Genomic DNA, 16,120 nt, shown 5'->3' with positions numbered 1-16,120 from the left:
AATTGAATCCAAAAAAAAGAGTATGACATAAGTGAATAAGAACATGAAATGTGTGCCTTTCAAAAGATGCAAGCTCACCATTTTGATTTCAAAACTAGAATCGCCCGAACACCTGATGACTACACAAGATGAGAATAAGATCCTCCGGCCATGGTGTTCTGTGGGGATACACCATCAGGAGATGGTTAGCGATTGGAGTGCTAGTATGTAACTCAAGAATTCGGATAAAATAATGTGCGTACTGGATACCATGTCAAACCATCATAAGCCTCCACATTTATACACATAGGCTCGTAAATACACATGGATACATCAAGTGTCAAAAGATAACAACCCCTTAGCATGCTTTGACTCTAACCCATTTTAACCAATCAAACCACCAAGGGCACCATTTATCTTATTACATGGACATCAATCCCTTTCATGATTATTTACCAATTATTTATACTCATTATGCTATTCACTTAGTCCAAATCACCAGCAATATATGACTAGATATTTCTAGTAGACATTTTCACAAACACTTTGAGGGTGTACCTTTATCATGACAAAAACCCAAGTAAAAAGCATCAATATTAGGGTTACTAAAGACCCACTTGTTAAACCATAATTAATATGTACTAACATGTGCCAATCATCACCAAAAACATGTGTAGATACATGTTGAAACAAGTGTAAACATTACCCATAACTATACACCAAAACCCTTAACAATTGCTTCAAAAACCACCATTAAATATTTATAAACAATGCTTAAATCACATGATAGTTGTGAAATATTAATAAGGGAAGAGTCACATGACTTATACAAGAGGATTTACGGAGAGATTCTTGACCCCCTTATCCTTTGTATGAACATTCTTGAAACCCTAGCCTCCAATTTCGATGAAGAAGTTTTAAGAGTGTTTTGGAATGCTTTTTATCTTATATATGTGAAGAATGAAGGGACAAATAGGGTTATTAGTCATGGGTTAAAAGTGATTAGGTGTTGGAAATTTGTAAAATGTTCGCAATATAAAATCTACAAATGAACTCCCAGGAGGGTATGATTCCCATGTCTATGACATACCGTAGAGTACGAGTGGTACCCTAAATCGTACTCTAGACCACTCCTTGGACCCATTACTGATCAACATATGACTAAGCATGCATAACTCATACCTTAAGGTTCAGATGTTACTCTAAATCGTACCTTGAGTCGTACTTCGGATAGATTACAGTAGACTAATCATATGGCATAACATGACAAGGCATAATAAGACCAGTATCCTAACATACGACATAGGAGAGGCTAAATTATATCCTGGACAGAATTCTATCCACCTAGACTAATCATAATATGAAAGGGAAAGTACTTGTTGTACCCTAGAATACGAATGGTATGATCGATCCGTACCCAACCCAGAACCTCAAAACTTGGGGAAAATTTTTAAAGGTCCATAGTCTAGGTGTTTTACTTAGGGATTGATTTTAGCCCAAAGTGCGCTTAATTTTCTCCTATTTCTTGAGGATTATAATTCGTTGTTCATGTTTGAACATTCAGTTGGCCTCAGAAACTCATTTTCTGTATATGGGACCCAATTATGGTTTGGGTCTCATTTTTAGACCCGAAGCACAATAGTACAATTTGGGTAGCGTTAGACTCGTATTGATGAAAACACTATGGTTTTGTTAGTGTGATTGAATTTTGATGATTGGGAAGTAAAGTTGAGCATATGTTGCATGATGTGAGGTTTTGCGATTCGACATCAAGGTATCCTTCTATCAACTCTTCTTCATAGATGACGTGTAATATATATTGTTTGTGAATTGGATGTTAAGATTGATTCTGAGTGGAATAACTTATTCTTGATTCTTTATGTTTAATGGTTAGAGTAGAGCGTTTTTGACCCGCATGATTCTTTGTTTACAACCCTTGAGATTATTGTTTCCTTCACCGTAGTTTAGGTTAGATTATCTCATGGATATAATATAATGCTATGTTTAGGACGTGGTTTTAGTGTTGGAATCATGATTAGCATATATTAATCACAATTGGCTAGTGTGGTAGTATTTAAATTATGAATTGGGTAGAGTTGACTTAAATTTTCTTATTTCAAGTAGAAGTTCCTATCTTAGGATTGAATATGGCTTACTTGACCTCTAGAAGTTGAACTAGATACGTTAGCCTAGTTTAGGGCATAGTTTTCCTAAATATCAAAATCGAGGATTAGAAATGGGATTGCTTGTCCCACATAGGCCAAGACTTGTGTTAGTGTAAGAACCCGAACTAGGGCCTAGACGTAATAGGCATCCCAAGTCCAACCAGATCGGGGGACTAACCCCTCAACATAACCCAACAATCATTTAAACCTTAGTGAGCTGAATTTTGAGCTTATAGCAGGATTGCGTAAATGCTCTCATAAAGACTCTATGATAGGGTCACAACCGTGGCCAAACGAACCGAATCTACTCACACCAAAGAAACCATCCATACCATACAAAACCAATGATAATGTCAAAGCATAATATGATAATCAAACCCAAAATGTAATACGATGGAACAACCAACAATATCTTCCAATGATATCATCCCAACACCAATGACAATTATAAGGCCGACACCAATACCGATTTCGTCTGTACAAACCCCCAAAAGTACCACAAAGCCTCTATCCTAAGGAATACAAATATCTGATTGGGACATGCCCCCAATCATGGCCATAACGAATATCCAAAACACAAAAAAAATGTCTAAGAATGTCCATATCATGAAATGGATCCTTCCAAAAAGATGGAATATTACTATTTTAATTAAAATGTTGTCCCAAAATCAATGACTATGTAGGAGGAGTCAAATGAACTCTTATTTCATAGCATGGGTATATAGCCGCTAGTAGATGGGTTATCGACTGACTGCTAGCATGTATCTAATAATAAGGATAAATTAATTCATTTAAACAACTATGAAAAACCATTCATGATGCTACAACCATACATATATATATAAGTATTGGAAAAGGGTATCTGTGTTTAGTATGCATTTAAAACCTTTTACCTGGGCTGTGTAACCTGGACGTTTAACCATACCATGAAATCCGGTAATGAAATCCACATTGATTATCTTATATTCCCATTCAGGAAACTCTATTTCTAGATGCAACCCACCTAGCCTCATGTGCTCAACCTTAACCTATTGACACACTAAGCACATGGCCACAAAATTAATCATATCTCTCTTCAGACTATTCCACCAATAGATATCCTTCAGATCATGATACATCTTTATCTAACCAAGATGGATGACATAACACGACTAATGCTTCTCAGCCAAAATCCTTTGTCCCAACCTGTCGATATTTGAAACACGCAGCCTCCCTTGGTACCACAAAGTGCTATCACCGCTAGACTTGGACAAGTGTCTAAAAGTAAATTAATACCAAACTCTATTTCCCTATCTGGAGGAACACTAAGAAGATCCTCCAGAAAGACCTCTGGAAACTCATTAACTAGCAAAACTTACTGCAACGAAGGACCTTCTGAGTTTGAATATTTAACAGACAGCAAGTTATAAATACACCCTTTATAGATTAACCTTTGAACCCTAAGATAAGAAAAAAATCTCCCCCTAAGAGTTAAATAACAACCCTCTCATTTATTGCTAGCTCACCAGGGACCCTAGAGATGACTTTACGAGTCCAATAGTCTAAAGATTCATAACAAGAATGCAACCAGTAAATACCCATAATCATATTAAAATCCAAAATTCCTAACTCAAATAGATCTACCAAGGTTTGCCTATCACCAACAGATACCACACACCCCCTATAGTCCCATTCAGTAATGAATATGTCTCCTACAAGGATAGAAATAGAAAAGGGACTTAAAATAATTTTTGGATTAAAACCAAAAGACACAGCTATATAAGGATTAACTAAGAAAGAGTGGATCCCAGATCAAGAAAATAATATATGGTACAAAAAAAAGTTGTAACGTACCAGTAACAATATCAGGTGATGCCTCAGATTCCTGTTGGGATGCCAAAGCATACAACCTATTTTGGCCTATACTAGAATAAGCAGCAAAATGCCAGTAACAGAAGCAGATGCCTCACCACCATGAGTAGGAGTAGAAGATCATGCCACCAAAATCTTATTTGTCCCCGTAGAAACCTTATTAGTTGGACAATTGTTGAGTTGATGGCCTACCTAACTGCACTTAAAGATTTTATCACTAACTTCCTCATAGAATCCCTGATAAGGACGACTGTAGAACCAATAAACAAGGCATGATGAATTAGACTAACCACAACTTGCTTGAGATAGGGCAACCTAATCTCGAGAATTATCACCACCTTTGTAACACCTTTTTCCCGATTGATGTGGGTAGGTTGCACTAGATGTAGAGAAGGAACCAAAACTCCCCAATTTCTTTTTCAGCCACTTGCCACTATCTCTACAACCTTGAGACTACGCTCCTCCCTTATTAGAAAATCTGCCCTCTTTTTCCTGCCTATCCCCAAATTTTACCTACTTTTTCTTCTCATCCTCAACCTATTGTATATGACCTGTCACCCTAGAGATGTCTATATCCCTAATGAGCAAAGCAGTCTAGATCTTCAAAATCAAATCTCTATTCAGCCCAAAAGTGAACTTCCTCATTCTTGACCTCAGCTACAAAGTTAAGAGCATACCTTGATAATAGATGAAACTTCAAGGCATATTCCCTCACAGACATTATTCCTTGCCTGAGGTTCACAAACTTTTCCATTTTATCTTCCCTCAACTCTTAAGGAAAGAAACAATCCACAAAAGGCATTAGAAAATGCCTCCCACAACCCTTTCTCTACCATATAATCCTTATCTTTATCCCACTACTTATACCACTTATAAGAAAAATCATTAAGCGAACATGAGGCATACCCAACACTATCAACATCAAAAGCCTGCATAACGCAAAATATCTTCTCAAGTTCATTCAAAAATCCCTGTAGGTCTTTCTCCACCTTAGCTCCTATAAAAGTATGAGGACCCATCTTCATAAATTGGACAACCCTTATGGTCTCAGCAGACAAAGCACTTCTCGCACACCGCTCAGCCTATGTAATGACCATTTGAGCAATTACATGAATATACTAAAAAATTCCATATTCATCACGTTACCATGAGGGACCTTAGAAGTAGTAATAGAAATAGGAGGTATTCAGCACATTCGAGAATAGGACTATCAAATGGAAGATGTACTCTAGACATTGGAAGTACCCCTTTAGCATTATCCCCAGATGGGACAAAAGAATTTCATTATGTTCCAAATGTAGGAGGCATGATATGGAACATAAATAAAGATTAGAGATGATTCCTAGACTGAGAATTTCAGTAAAGTGAAGCATTCCTAAATGCCTCATAACCTCTCTCTTAGGAGTGTGAAATACTTCACACTACTAAAAAGACACTACTCAATATGACTTTGTGGACTCCCATTTGACCATAAATCAAAAGAACTGATACCAACTTGTCATGACCTAAACCAGGGCCTAAAAGTAGTGGGTTTCCTAAGTAAACCAAGAAAGATGTCCGCCTCCTCAACTCAACCCAACCACCTTTCACAGCATTAGATGAGCTAAATATTGAGCATATAACAAAATTTAGTAAATTCTATCATGAACACACTGGTCTAGGATGACAACAGTGACCGACCTAATCAAGTCTACCATTACAAAACCAACCACCTGCACCATACAAAACTAATAAAAATATCAAAACACAATATAATAAATAAACACATGATGTAGTACGATGGAACAACCAACAATATCATCCAATGATAGCATCCCCAACATAATTGGCAAATTTAAGGACGACAATAATACTGATCTCGCCCTTATCAACCCCCAGAAGTTCCAAAAACCCTATATAAAAAAGAATACAAATATTCAGTTTTGACATGCCCCCAACCATGGCCAAAATCAATATCAAAAATAAAATGAAAATGTATAATAATGTTCATATCATGAAATAGAGCCTTCTAGAAAAATAGAAGCTCACCACTTTAATCCAAAAGTTGTCCTGAATCAATTACTATGTAGGAATTGAATTATGGATTCCTTCATAGCGTGGGTATAAATCCGCTAGTTGACGGGTTAGCGAATGAGCAGTAGCATGTATCTAAAGATAAGAATAAAGTAATACCATTTAAAGAACCAAGTAAATGCATTCATTATCCATACAACTATAGATATATAAATAAGTCTCGAGAAAGGAAATTCGTGTTTAGCATGCATTTAAAAACTTTTACCTTGGTTGTATAACCTTGCAATTTAAACACACCCATAGGCCATAGAGGCTCAGCACCCCCTGCAGAAAGAGTCGTAGGGCATGTAGCCGCACGACCAGGAAATATCAAAAGGGATGATTTAGCTAGAAAAAGTATGGGGTGCTACAATATCTCCCCCTTGGAAACATTCTTCCTAGAATGTTACTAGTTAAGCTGAAATTTTTAAGTAATCTGAGAAAATAAGATAGCATACACAAATAAAATGAACTGAATAACTCAATATAAATCATTCTAAGCTTCTAAGTAGTTCTGTGTGTGCATGAACTTACATGAGGACAACCATATAGCTAAATATATGATTAGAAAAGAACTGAATCAAAGAAGAGTAATACCTTCAACTAGATTTGAATTTTCTGAGAAAAGGTGAGGATACTTGGCTCGCATATCTACTTCTACTTCACAAATGGCGCCCTCAAACAAATAATTCCACCAAAGAACTTTGACCAAGGGAACTTCTTTATTCTACCAATCTGATGATCTAGGATCTCAACTTAAATCTCTTTGTATAAAAGGATTTTTTGAATATCTGAGCTTTCTAAAGGGATTACAACAGTGGAGTCACCGATGCATTTCTTAAGCATAGAGTCGTGGAATACAGGATGAACAACTGACAAGTCTGTGGGCAACTAAAGCTCATAAGCTACTTTCCCAACACAACTCAAAATTATGAAAGGGCCAACATACGAGGGACTAAGCTTCCCCTTCTTTCCAAATCTATTCACCCCTTTCATGGGTGAATTCTTCAAATATACTTAATCACCAACTTCAAACTCAAGATTCCTTCAGCTCACATCTGCGTAATATTTTTGGAAACTATAGGATGTTTTCAATCTTTCTCTAATAAACTTAGCTTTGTCCATAGCTTCATACACTGCATCAGGCCCAAGCAAAGTAGCCTTACCCATCTCAAACCAACCTATGGGTGATCTACATATCCTCCCATAAAATGCCTCAAATGAATTCATTTAAATACTATCATGATAACTGTTGTTATAAGCAAACTCAGTGAATGGAAAATTCTCTTCCTAACTACCTTTGAAATAAAGAGCATACTCCCTCAACATATCTTCTAGAGTTTGGATGGTCCTCACTTCTTGACAATCTATCTGTGGGTGGAAAACTGAACTATGATGTATTTGTGTACCAAGACCCTTCTAGAAGGCTCTCCAAAACTTGTTAGTGAACTGAGTACCCCTATCCAAACTTATAGACAAGGAACTCTTTGCAATCTGATAAATTCTTGGATGTAAAAATTAGCATAATCTTTGGTTGTATAGGAGGTGTGAACCAGTAACAAATATGCTGACTTAGTCAATTTATCTATATTAACCCAAATAAACTCATGATGATGATGTGATTGGGTTAAGCTAGTGACTAATTCCATGTTCACATCCTTGTATTTCCAAGTTGGGATACCAAACTCTTGCAATGTACCACCAGGTCTTTGGTGTTCTACCTTAACCTGTTGATAAGTTGCACACTAAGATATGAACTCTGCTACATCTTTCTTGATACCATTCCACCAATAGATTTCCTGCAAGTCGCGGTAAATATTGGTAGAACTTGGATAAATAGAATAACATGCACCATGCACCTCATCCATATTTCTCCATCTTAAATAATCAACACAAGGCATACACAATTTATTTTGGTATCTTAGTACACAATCTCCCCATCGGGAAAAAACCTCTACCTTTTGGTCATTAACTGACTTCTTCTGTTTGACCAAACTGGAATCCATATCTTTTTTCTCTTTCACTTCTGAAACTAGGGAAGATTTAGAATTACTCTAAACCCAAACATTCCCTTTAGCTGAATCAACCATCCAAATACACAATCTAGCCAAACGATGAACTTCTTAAGCTAACTCTTTTATATCATTCTCCACATGAGCAACACTGCCCATAGACAACCTACTAAGGGCATCTTCTACTACATTGGCCTTGTATGGATGATACAACAAACTCATATCATATTCCTTCAACAACTCTAATTACCTTCTCTGACGGAGATTCAACTCTCTTTGAGTAAACACATACTACAAACATTTGTGGTCCGTGAACATATCACACATTTTCAAAGCAAATACCATAGAAGCTAATTCCAGGTCATGGGTTAGGTAATTCCTTTCATGAGGCTTTAACTGTCTAGAGGATAGGATATAACCTTACCTCTCTGCATCAACACACAACCCAAACCCACTCTATAGGCATCACAATAAACAACAAAGCCATCTGTATCATCAGGTAATGCTAGAACTGGTGCTAAAGTAAGTCGAGTCTTTAATTCTTGAAAAATCTTCACCTAGGAATCTGGCCACATGAACTTAAGTTTATTTTAGGTCAATCTAGACTTTGGGGAGATAGGTATAGGACAATCCCTTATGGCTTCTATTTTTTGGTGATCGACTCTTATGCCATCAGAGGAAACAATATCTGGATGGTTATCTTCACTGCGGTAGTATACCAAGATATCATCTATGAATACTATGACAAACGTATCTAGATACTATTTGTACACTTGATTCATGAGGTACATGAAAGCTGCTAGAGAATTGGTTTGCCCAAAAGACATGACTAGAAACTCAAAATGACCATTGCTGGTTCTAAAAGCTGTCATTAGAATATCACACTCCCTTAACTTAACCTGTTGATAGCCAGATCTAAGGTCTATCTTTAAGAAATAACTGGCACCTTGTAATTCATCAAAAAGGTCATCGATTCTAAGGAAAGGATATTTGTTCTTGACTGTGACCTTATTCAGCTAACGATAGTCAATGCACATATACAAAGAACCAACTTTCATTCAGATTATTAGGAATGCAGCGCCACATGGGTAAATATTAGGCCTTATGAAACCATTATCTAAAAGATCTTTGAGTTCTTGTTTCGAATCTTTAAGCTTTATAGGAGCCATATGATATGGAGGGATAGAAATACACTGAGTATCTGGAAGAAGATAAATGCTAAATTCTATCTCTCTATCGGGAGGTACCCCTGCAAGATTCTCTAGAAAGACATCATGAAACTCACTTACTACATTGATGGACTGAACTATTGGAGTCTCAGATTTTGTGTCTTTAACTCAAACTATATGGTAAATGAAACCTTTAGAAATCAACCTTCTGGCCTTAATATAAGATATGAAATGACTCTTGGGAGACACTGAATTACCTAACCACTCAAACACTGGTACATCTTGAAATTGAAACTTCACCACTCGGGTGTGACAACCTATAGAAGTATAACAGGAATGGAGCCAATCCTTACCAAGAATAAGATCAAAATCTACCCTGTATAACTCTATCAATTCTACTAATAAGACTTTATAAAGGACAGTGATAGGACACTTCTTATAGATTTTCTTTAAAACAACAAACTCACCTACTAGAGTAGAAACAAAAAATGGCCAAGGATATTTTTAGATTATCTTAAAATTCGCATCAACTAACGAGGTCACATAAGGGAAAATCGACCCAGGGTCTAACAACACATAAAAATAAAAATAAAAGACACAAAATATGCCGGTAAAAATATCTTAAGAATCCTCTTGCTCCTGGCAGAACGGTTAAGTATATAATCGATTCTTCCGCTGACCACCACTGGTACTAGATGAACCGGCCTACGAAGGAGCTGGGCCACCTAGAGGAGCTAGCGCACTATTAGCCTGAGTCTGGGGACGTGCATCTCTATTTCCCCATCTAGTATGCGAGAATTCCTTGATTTTGTGACACTCCTATCTATAACCATAACAACCTTTCTGAACCTACAAATATCTACCTCCATGATTCTTACAACAAATTTACACATAGGGGATGATTAGGCTTCTGACTCACACTACTCTAAGCTCTTTACATGAAGACTTACCCTACTGCTCTAATAAATTTTTGGGCATGGAAGAACTGGATGAAGAAGGAGTGGAAAAATATGAACGATTCTGAAACCGCAAAAAATTTCCTCCTCCGGGCCTATTCTGACCATAATCAAACTATCCTATTATAGCCTTCTTATTTAATCTCTTTATTTTCATTATCTTATCTACCTAAATTTTCTAAGCATCCATCATCAATGTAGACAGATCCATGCATCTATTAAGCATAGCCATTCTACACTTATTAACTACTAGTCCAGATAGATCGGTCACAAACTTACTCATGCTTAACCTAGGGTCAGCCATCTGATCAGGGGAATACTTAGACAACTTGTTGAACTTGACCTAATATTCCTTCACTGTCATAGAGCCCTACCTTAGGTTCATGAACTCTTCTATCTTAGCTTCCCTTATCTTAAGTGGGAAACATTTGTCCGAGAATGATGCTAAAAAATCTGCCAAGTTATTGGAGCTGCATTCTCTTCTGTACGTTTCTTCCATATCACCACTCAATCGTAAGCATCATCCTTCATCCTATAGGATGCCAATTCTAGATTCTCTTCTTCAAAACCTTGCATAATTTGGGTGATCTTCTTTACATCATCAAGATAAAGCTGTGGGTCCTCACCTGCCTTCGACCCAAAGAATTTAGGCGGATTCATTCTTATAAATATTTGATTCGAGCTGCGGCTATGTCCCTATTTTACTGAGGTAGGGTTGAAGCCTGATAGTTACACTGAATATTTGCTATCACAGCTTGGGCTAGCATCTGAAAGTCAGCCCGGAATTATGCATGTAACATATTCTCATTCAAAGGATCTATAGTATGAGGTGGTTGGTTATTGTTTCTATGGACGTTAGCTCTACGATGAGGCATATTTTGGCTTAAAAAAAAATGAGTTAATAGCAGATAGAGATAGTTGTAAGCATGATGGATTAGGATAGAAAGAGAACATTTTTTGAGAATTCTCCATAGCCTCTTGCTCATAGATATGACACACTTCACACTGATGATCTAGACTCTATGTAACGTAGCTTGTCTAACTCCCTAGGACTTTATAAACGATAGACTTTCATACCAAGTTTGTAACACCCCAAAATCTGATTTTCGGAATGCCACACAGTGCCCCAAAATATATGTAGTCATAAGATAACCCTGTCTGCTTTCAATTAGCTATGAATCTCAAAATAGGAAACTATAAATATACTCCAAGCCACAGGGAATACGCACAGTGGCACGATGCGGTAGTATCGTGTTGCTATCTTTGATGGGACCTGGTAACATAGCGCGACGCACCATTATCATAGATATTTACTGGGATCTGACAATGTGGGATTTGGCTCTCTCCGCAATGCACCAATATCTAGGAAGACTACTATAAATTGACAAATATGAATTTGCTTATCTTTACGATGCACTAAAGGCCCAGGTAGCACACTGCCAACTTAAAAGTACCATAACTTTTTAACCAAGTGTCGAAATTAGGCGAATTTTGTATTGATGAAAAGCTAGATCAATATCCCAAGAGAAATAATTATTATCTGTTTTGAAAGCAATTCTTTAACATTCTAGGGACGGATTTTTGAGAGAAAAAGTATTGGTATTAAAATATCTCCCCCTTAGAAATATTCATCCTCGAATGTTACTAGTTAAGCTAAGATTTCAAAGGAATTTTAGAACTTGAGATAGCATGCACAACTAAAATGAACTGAATAACTCAATGTAAATCACTCTGAGCCTTTAAGTACTTCTGTGTATGCATAAACTTATAGAAGGACAACTATATAGCTGAATATCTGATTAGAAAAGAACTGAATCAAGGAAGAGTATTACATTTAGCTAAATTTGAATTTGCTGAGAAGTGGTTAGGGTACTTTGTTCACATATCTGCTTCTGTTTCCCAAGTGGCGCCCTCAATCGACTTATTTCGCCGAATAAATTTAACCAAGGGAACTTCTTTTTTCTATGAATCCGATGATCTAAGATCATAACTTGAATCTCTTTGTATGAAAGGCTTTTCTGAATATCTGAGTATCTAAAGGGACTACAACAGTGAGTCACCGATGTATTTCTTTAGCATAGAGTCGTGGAATACAGAATGAACCGCTGAAAAATCTGTGGGAAAATCATGCTCATAAGCTACTTGTCTAACACAACTCAAAATACTGAAAGGGCCAACATACCGGGGACTATGCTTCCCCTTTTTGCCAAATCTCTTCACCCCTTTAATGGGTGAAGTCTTAAAATACACTTAATCACCAACCTGTAACTTAAGATTCCTTCTTCAAGCACCAGCATAAGATTTTTTTGACTCTAGCCTATTTTCAATCTCTCTCTAATCAACTTATCTTTATCCATAGCTTCATACAATGCATCGGGCCCAAGAAAAGTAGCCTCACCCACCTTAAACCAACCTATGGGTTATCTACATATCCTTCCATAAAGAGCCTCAAATGGAGCTATTCGAATACTAGCATGGTGACTATTATTATAAGCGAACTCAATCAATGGAAAATGCTCATCCCAACTCCCTTTGAAATCAAGAGCGCACACCCTCAACATATTTTCTAGAGTTTGGATGGTCCTCTCTACTTGACTATCTGTTTGTGGGTGGAAAGCTGAACTAAGATATATTTGGGTACCAACACCCTTCTAGAAGTCTCTCCAAAACTAGAAAGTGAATTGAGTATCCCTAGCCAAAATGATAGACAAGGGACTCCATACAATCTGACAAATTCTCAAATGTACAACTTAGCTTGATCTGTAGTTGTATAGGACGTGAGAATTTGCAAAAAATATGCTGACTTAGTCAATCTATTTATAATAATAAAAATGGAGTCATGATGATGATGTGATAGGGGTAAACCAGTCACAAAATCCATGTTCACCTCCGATATCTTTAACCTTAACCTGCTGATAAGTTGCAGACTTAGCTACAAACTCTGTTTATATCTTTCTGCATATCATTCAACCAATAGATTTCTCACAAGTTGCAGTATATCTTAGTAGCACCTCGATAAATAGAATAACGCACAACATCCATTTCAGCCATAATTCTCCATCTAAAATAATCAACACAAGGCACACATAATTAATTTTTGTATCTTAGCACACTATCTCCCCTTTGGAGAAAACCTCTATTTTTTGGTCTTTAATCGACTGCTTCAGTTTGACCAAACTAGAATCCATATCTTGTTTCTCTTTCACTTCTGAAACTAGGGAAGATTCAGAATTACTCTGAACCCAAACATTCCCTTCATCTGAATCAACCAACCTGATACCCTAAATGATTAACTTCTTGATCTAACTCTTTTTCATAATTCTCCACATGAGAAAAACTTCCCATAGACAACCTACTAATTGAAACTGTCACTACATTGTCCTTGCTCGGATGATACAACACACTTATATCATTATCCATCAACAACTCCAACCCCCTTCTCAGGCGGAGATTCAACTCCCTCTTAGTAAAAACTTACCGCAAACTTTTGTGGTCCATGAACATATCAACATGCACAACATACAGATAATGTATCCATATTTTCAAAGAAAACACTACAACAACTAATTCTAGGTCATGGGTTGGGTAATTCCTTTCATGAGGCTTCCACTGTCTGGAGGTATAGGAATGACCTTACCTCTCTGCGTCAACACACAACTCAAACAAACTCTAGAGGCATCACAATAAACAACAAAGCCATCTGTACAATTAGGTAATGCTAGAACTAGGGTTGAAGTGAGTCTAGTCTTTAATTACTAAAAATTCATCTCGCAGGAATCTGGGCATAGGAACTTCACTTTCTTTAGGGTCACTCTAGACATTGGGGATACAATAGATGAGAAACCTTTAACAAAATAATGGTAGTAAAAAGCTCGACCCAAGAAACTCCTAATGTCTGATAGAGAGATAGGTCTAGGCCAATTCCTTATGTCTTCTGTCGTTTGGGGATTGACTCTAATGCCATCGGCAGGGACAATATAATTCAAAATATCTACTAATATTATCCAAAATTCACACTTGCTAAATTTGCCAACAATTGTTGATCTCTAGGTTGGGGTCCAATCTGTAACCCCAATTGGAAGGGTGTCAATACCACGCCACAGGTAAAGACAAATTGTGGGTGACCTTTATCTGACAGTATCCCCCCAAAAAATACTAAGACCCTCATCTGACATGGTTTATCAACCTCATCAACCCTCATCTATCAGTGTTGATGTCTTAACCTATGCTGGCTACATAGTTCTGGAATGCAAGGATTTTTTCTAAGGATCACAACCTCAACTGTCAGTGTGTATCCTCATCCTTGGGTTCACTCGGTGATAAATCCTACTCTTATCTGAATAGACACTAAACAAGATTAACTGAACTGAACTGGACTAATTTCATTAAGTTCCATGAACTAACAGAATATTATTGAAATAACTTAAGTACTAAGCTTTCTGAGAATATTGGGATTACTGAGTTTACTGAGTTTCCTAAGTCACATGACTAACTAAATTTTACTAAACATGGCTTTACTGAGGATATCATGAAAAACATGACACTGGCTCTAGGCACACAACTAAATTTTTGGGTACAAGTACCCCAAGGACTTGATAGAAGGAAGCTGAAAAGGCATGACATTCTTGAATACACTACCAACATCAATAATCCATAATACAATAAGTTAGGGATTTCATTGAGTACATGGTTATCATAATTTTGTACGTGGTAGGAATGCATATACTCAATGTCATAATTTCATACTCTAACATCATGAGCATTCCAACAAACATCTACATTGCACATCAATAGCATGGGAGTCATTTGAACATAAAGGTAAACCATGAATCCTTCAATTAAGTCACAGTTGACTCATATTGCATAATTTCTAGTCTCTTAGGCATTTTATCAAACACTTAGGGTGTATAACTTAGGGCATGGGATAATAATCAAATTAACATATCATAACCAACTAAAATTCAGGGTTTTCAAGTCACATGCTAACATATTTTCATAAAAACACATAAAGATTCCAACTTAGGAATCATACAACAACAACAACCACATGAACATAATCGATACATAGCATGATTATCATAATTCATCGATTAAAACTAGATTCTTGGGATTCATGGATGAAAGGAATCCATGAATGAACACTATGCATACATGAGAAAGGAAACCTTGAAGCTTCTTAGAGTTCTTGGATGGATTTTTTAACATTGACCTAGATTCTCAAGGGCTAGGGTTTTGTTTCTTGGGAGAGAATGCTCTTGTTTTGGAGAAAAGTTAGTAAAATAATAGATTTTAGGGATTAAATCCCACACCTAGACGTGTTAAAATTTTGGGAAAAGAAAATTTTATCCCTGGGAAAATTATTTAATTTTCATCAAAATATCCCGATTTGGCAGGCTGGCATGACGCGGCGCTAGCGCATCATGTCACTGGAATTTGACAACTGGGAAATTAGGTGATGTCACGATGCAGAGCTATCGTGTTGCCACTTTGTTTGACAATTGGATGTTTGACCTGATGCGGAGAGATCGCAGAGATTCACTAGAAAAAGGATAATTTAAATTTCGGAGCCCTCAACGATGCAGTAATCCTGGAGTCTTACTAGAAATTGACGAACATCATTTTGGATTATGGCTCTATTTGACACTGGATGAAATAATGGTTTTTTGTGACTGAAACTTTAAATTGCCATAAGTTCTTACCCGGTTATTGGATTTAGGCTAATTTGGTATCAATGAAAAGATTATTCAAATTTTCACACAACAAAAAGTGAAAATCTTGAAAATTCCACATATATAAAAGTGTATTTATCTTTAAAGAATGTCTTTAACATCTTTGGGATGAATTTAAGCTAGGTAGAAGTATGAGATATTACAATATCTCCCCCCCGGGAATATTCGTCCTCGAAGAAAACTGACTGAGATTGGAGAACTGGTAGA

This window comes from Capsicum annuum, chromosome 4 (genome assembly GCF_002878395.1).
Source record: "Capsicum annuum cultivar UCD-10X-F1 chromosome 4, UCD10Xv1.1, whole genome shotgun sequence".
Classification (NCBI taxonomy): Eukaryota; Viridiplantae; Streptophyta; class Magnoliopsida; order Solanales; family Solanaceae; genus Capsicum; species Capsicum annuum.
This window is presented reverse-complemented; position numbering follows the sequence as displayed.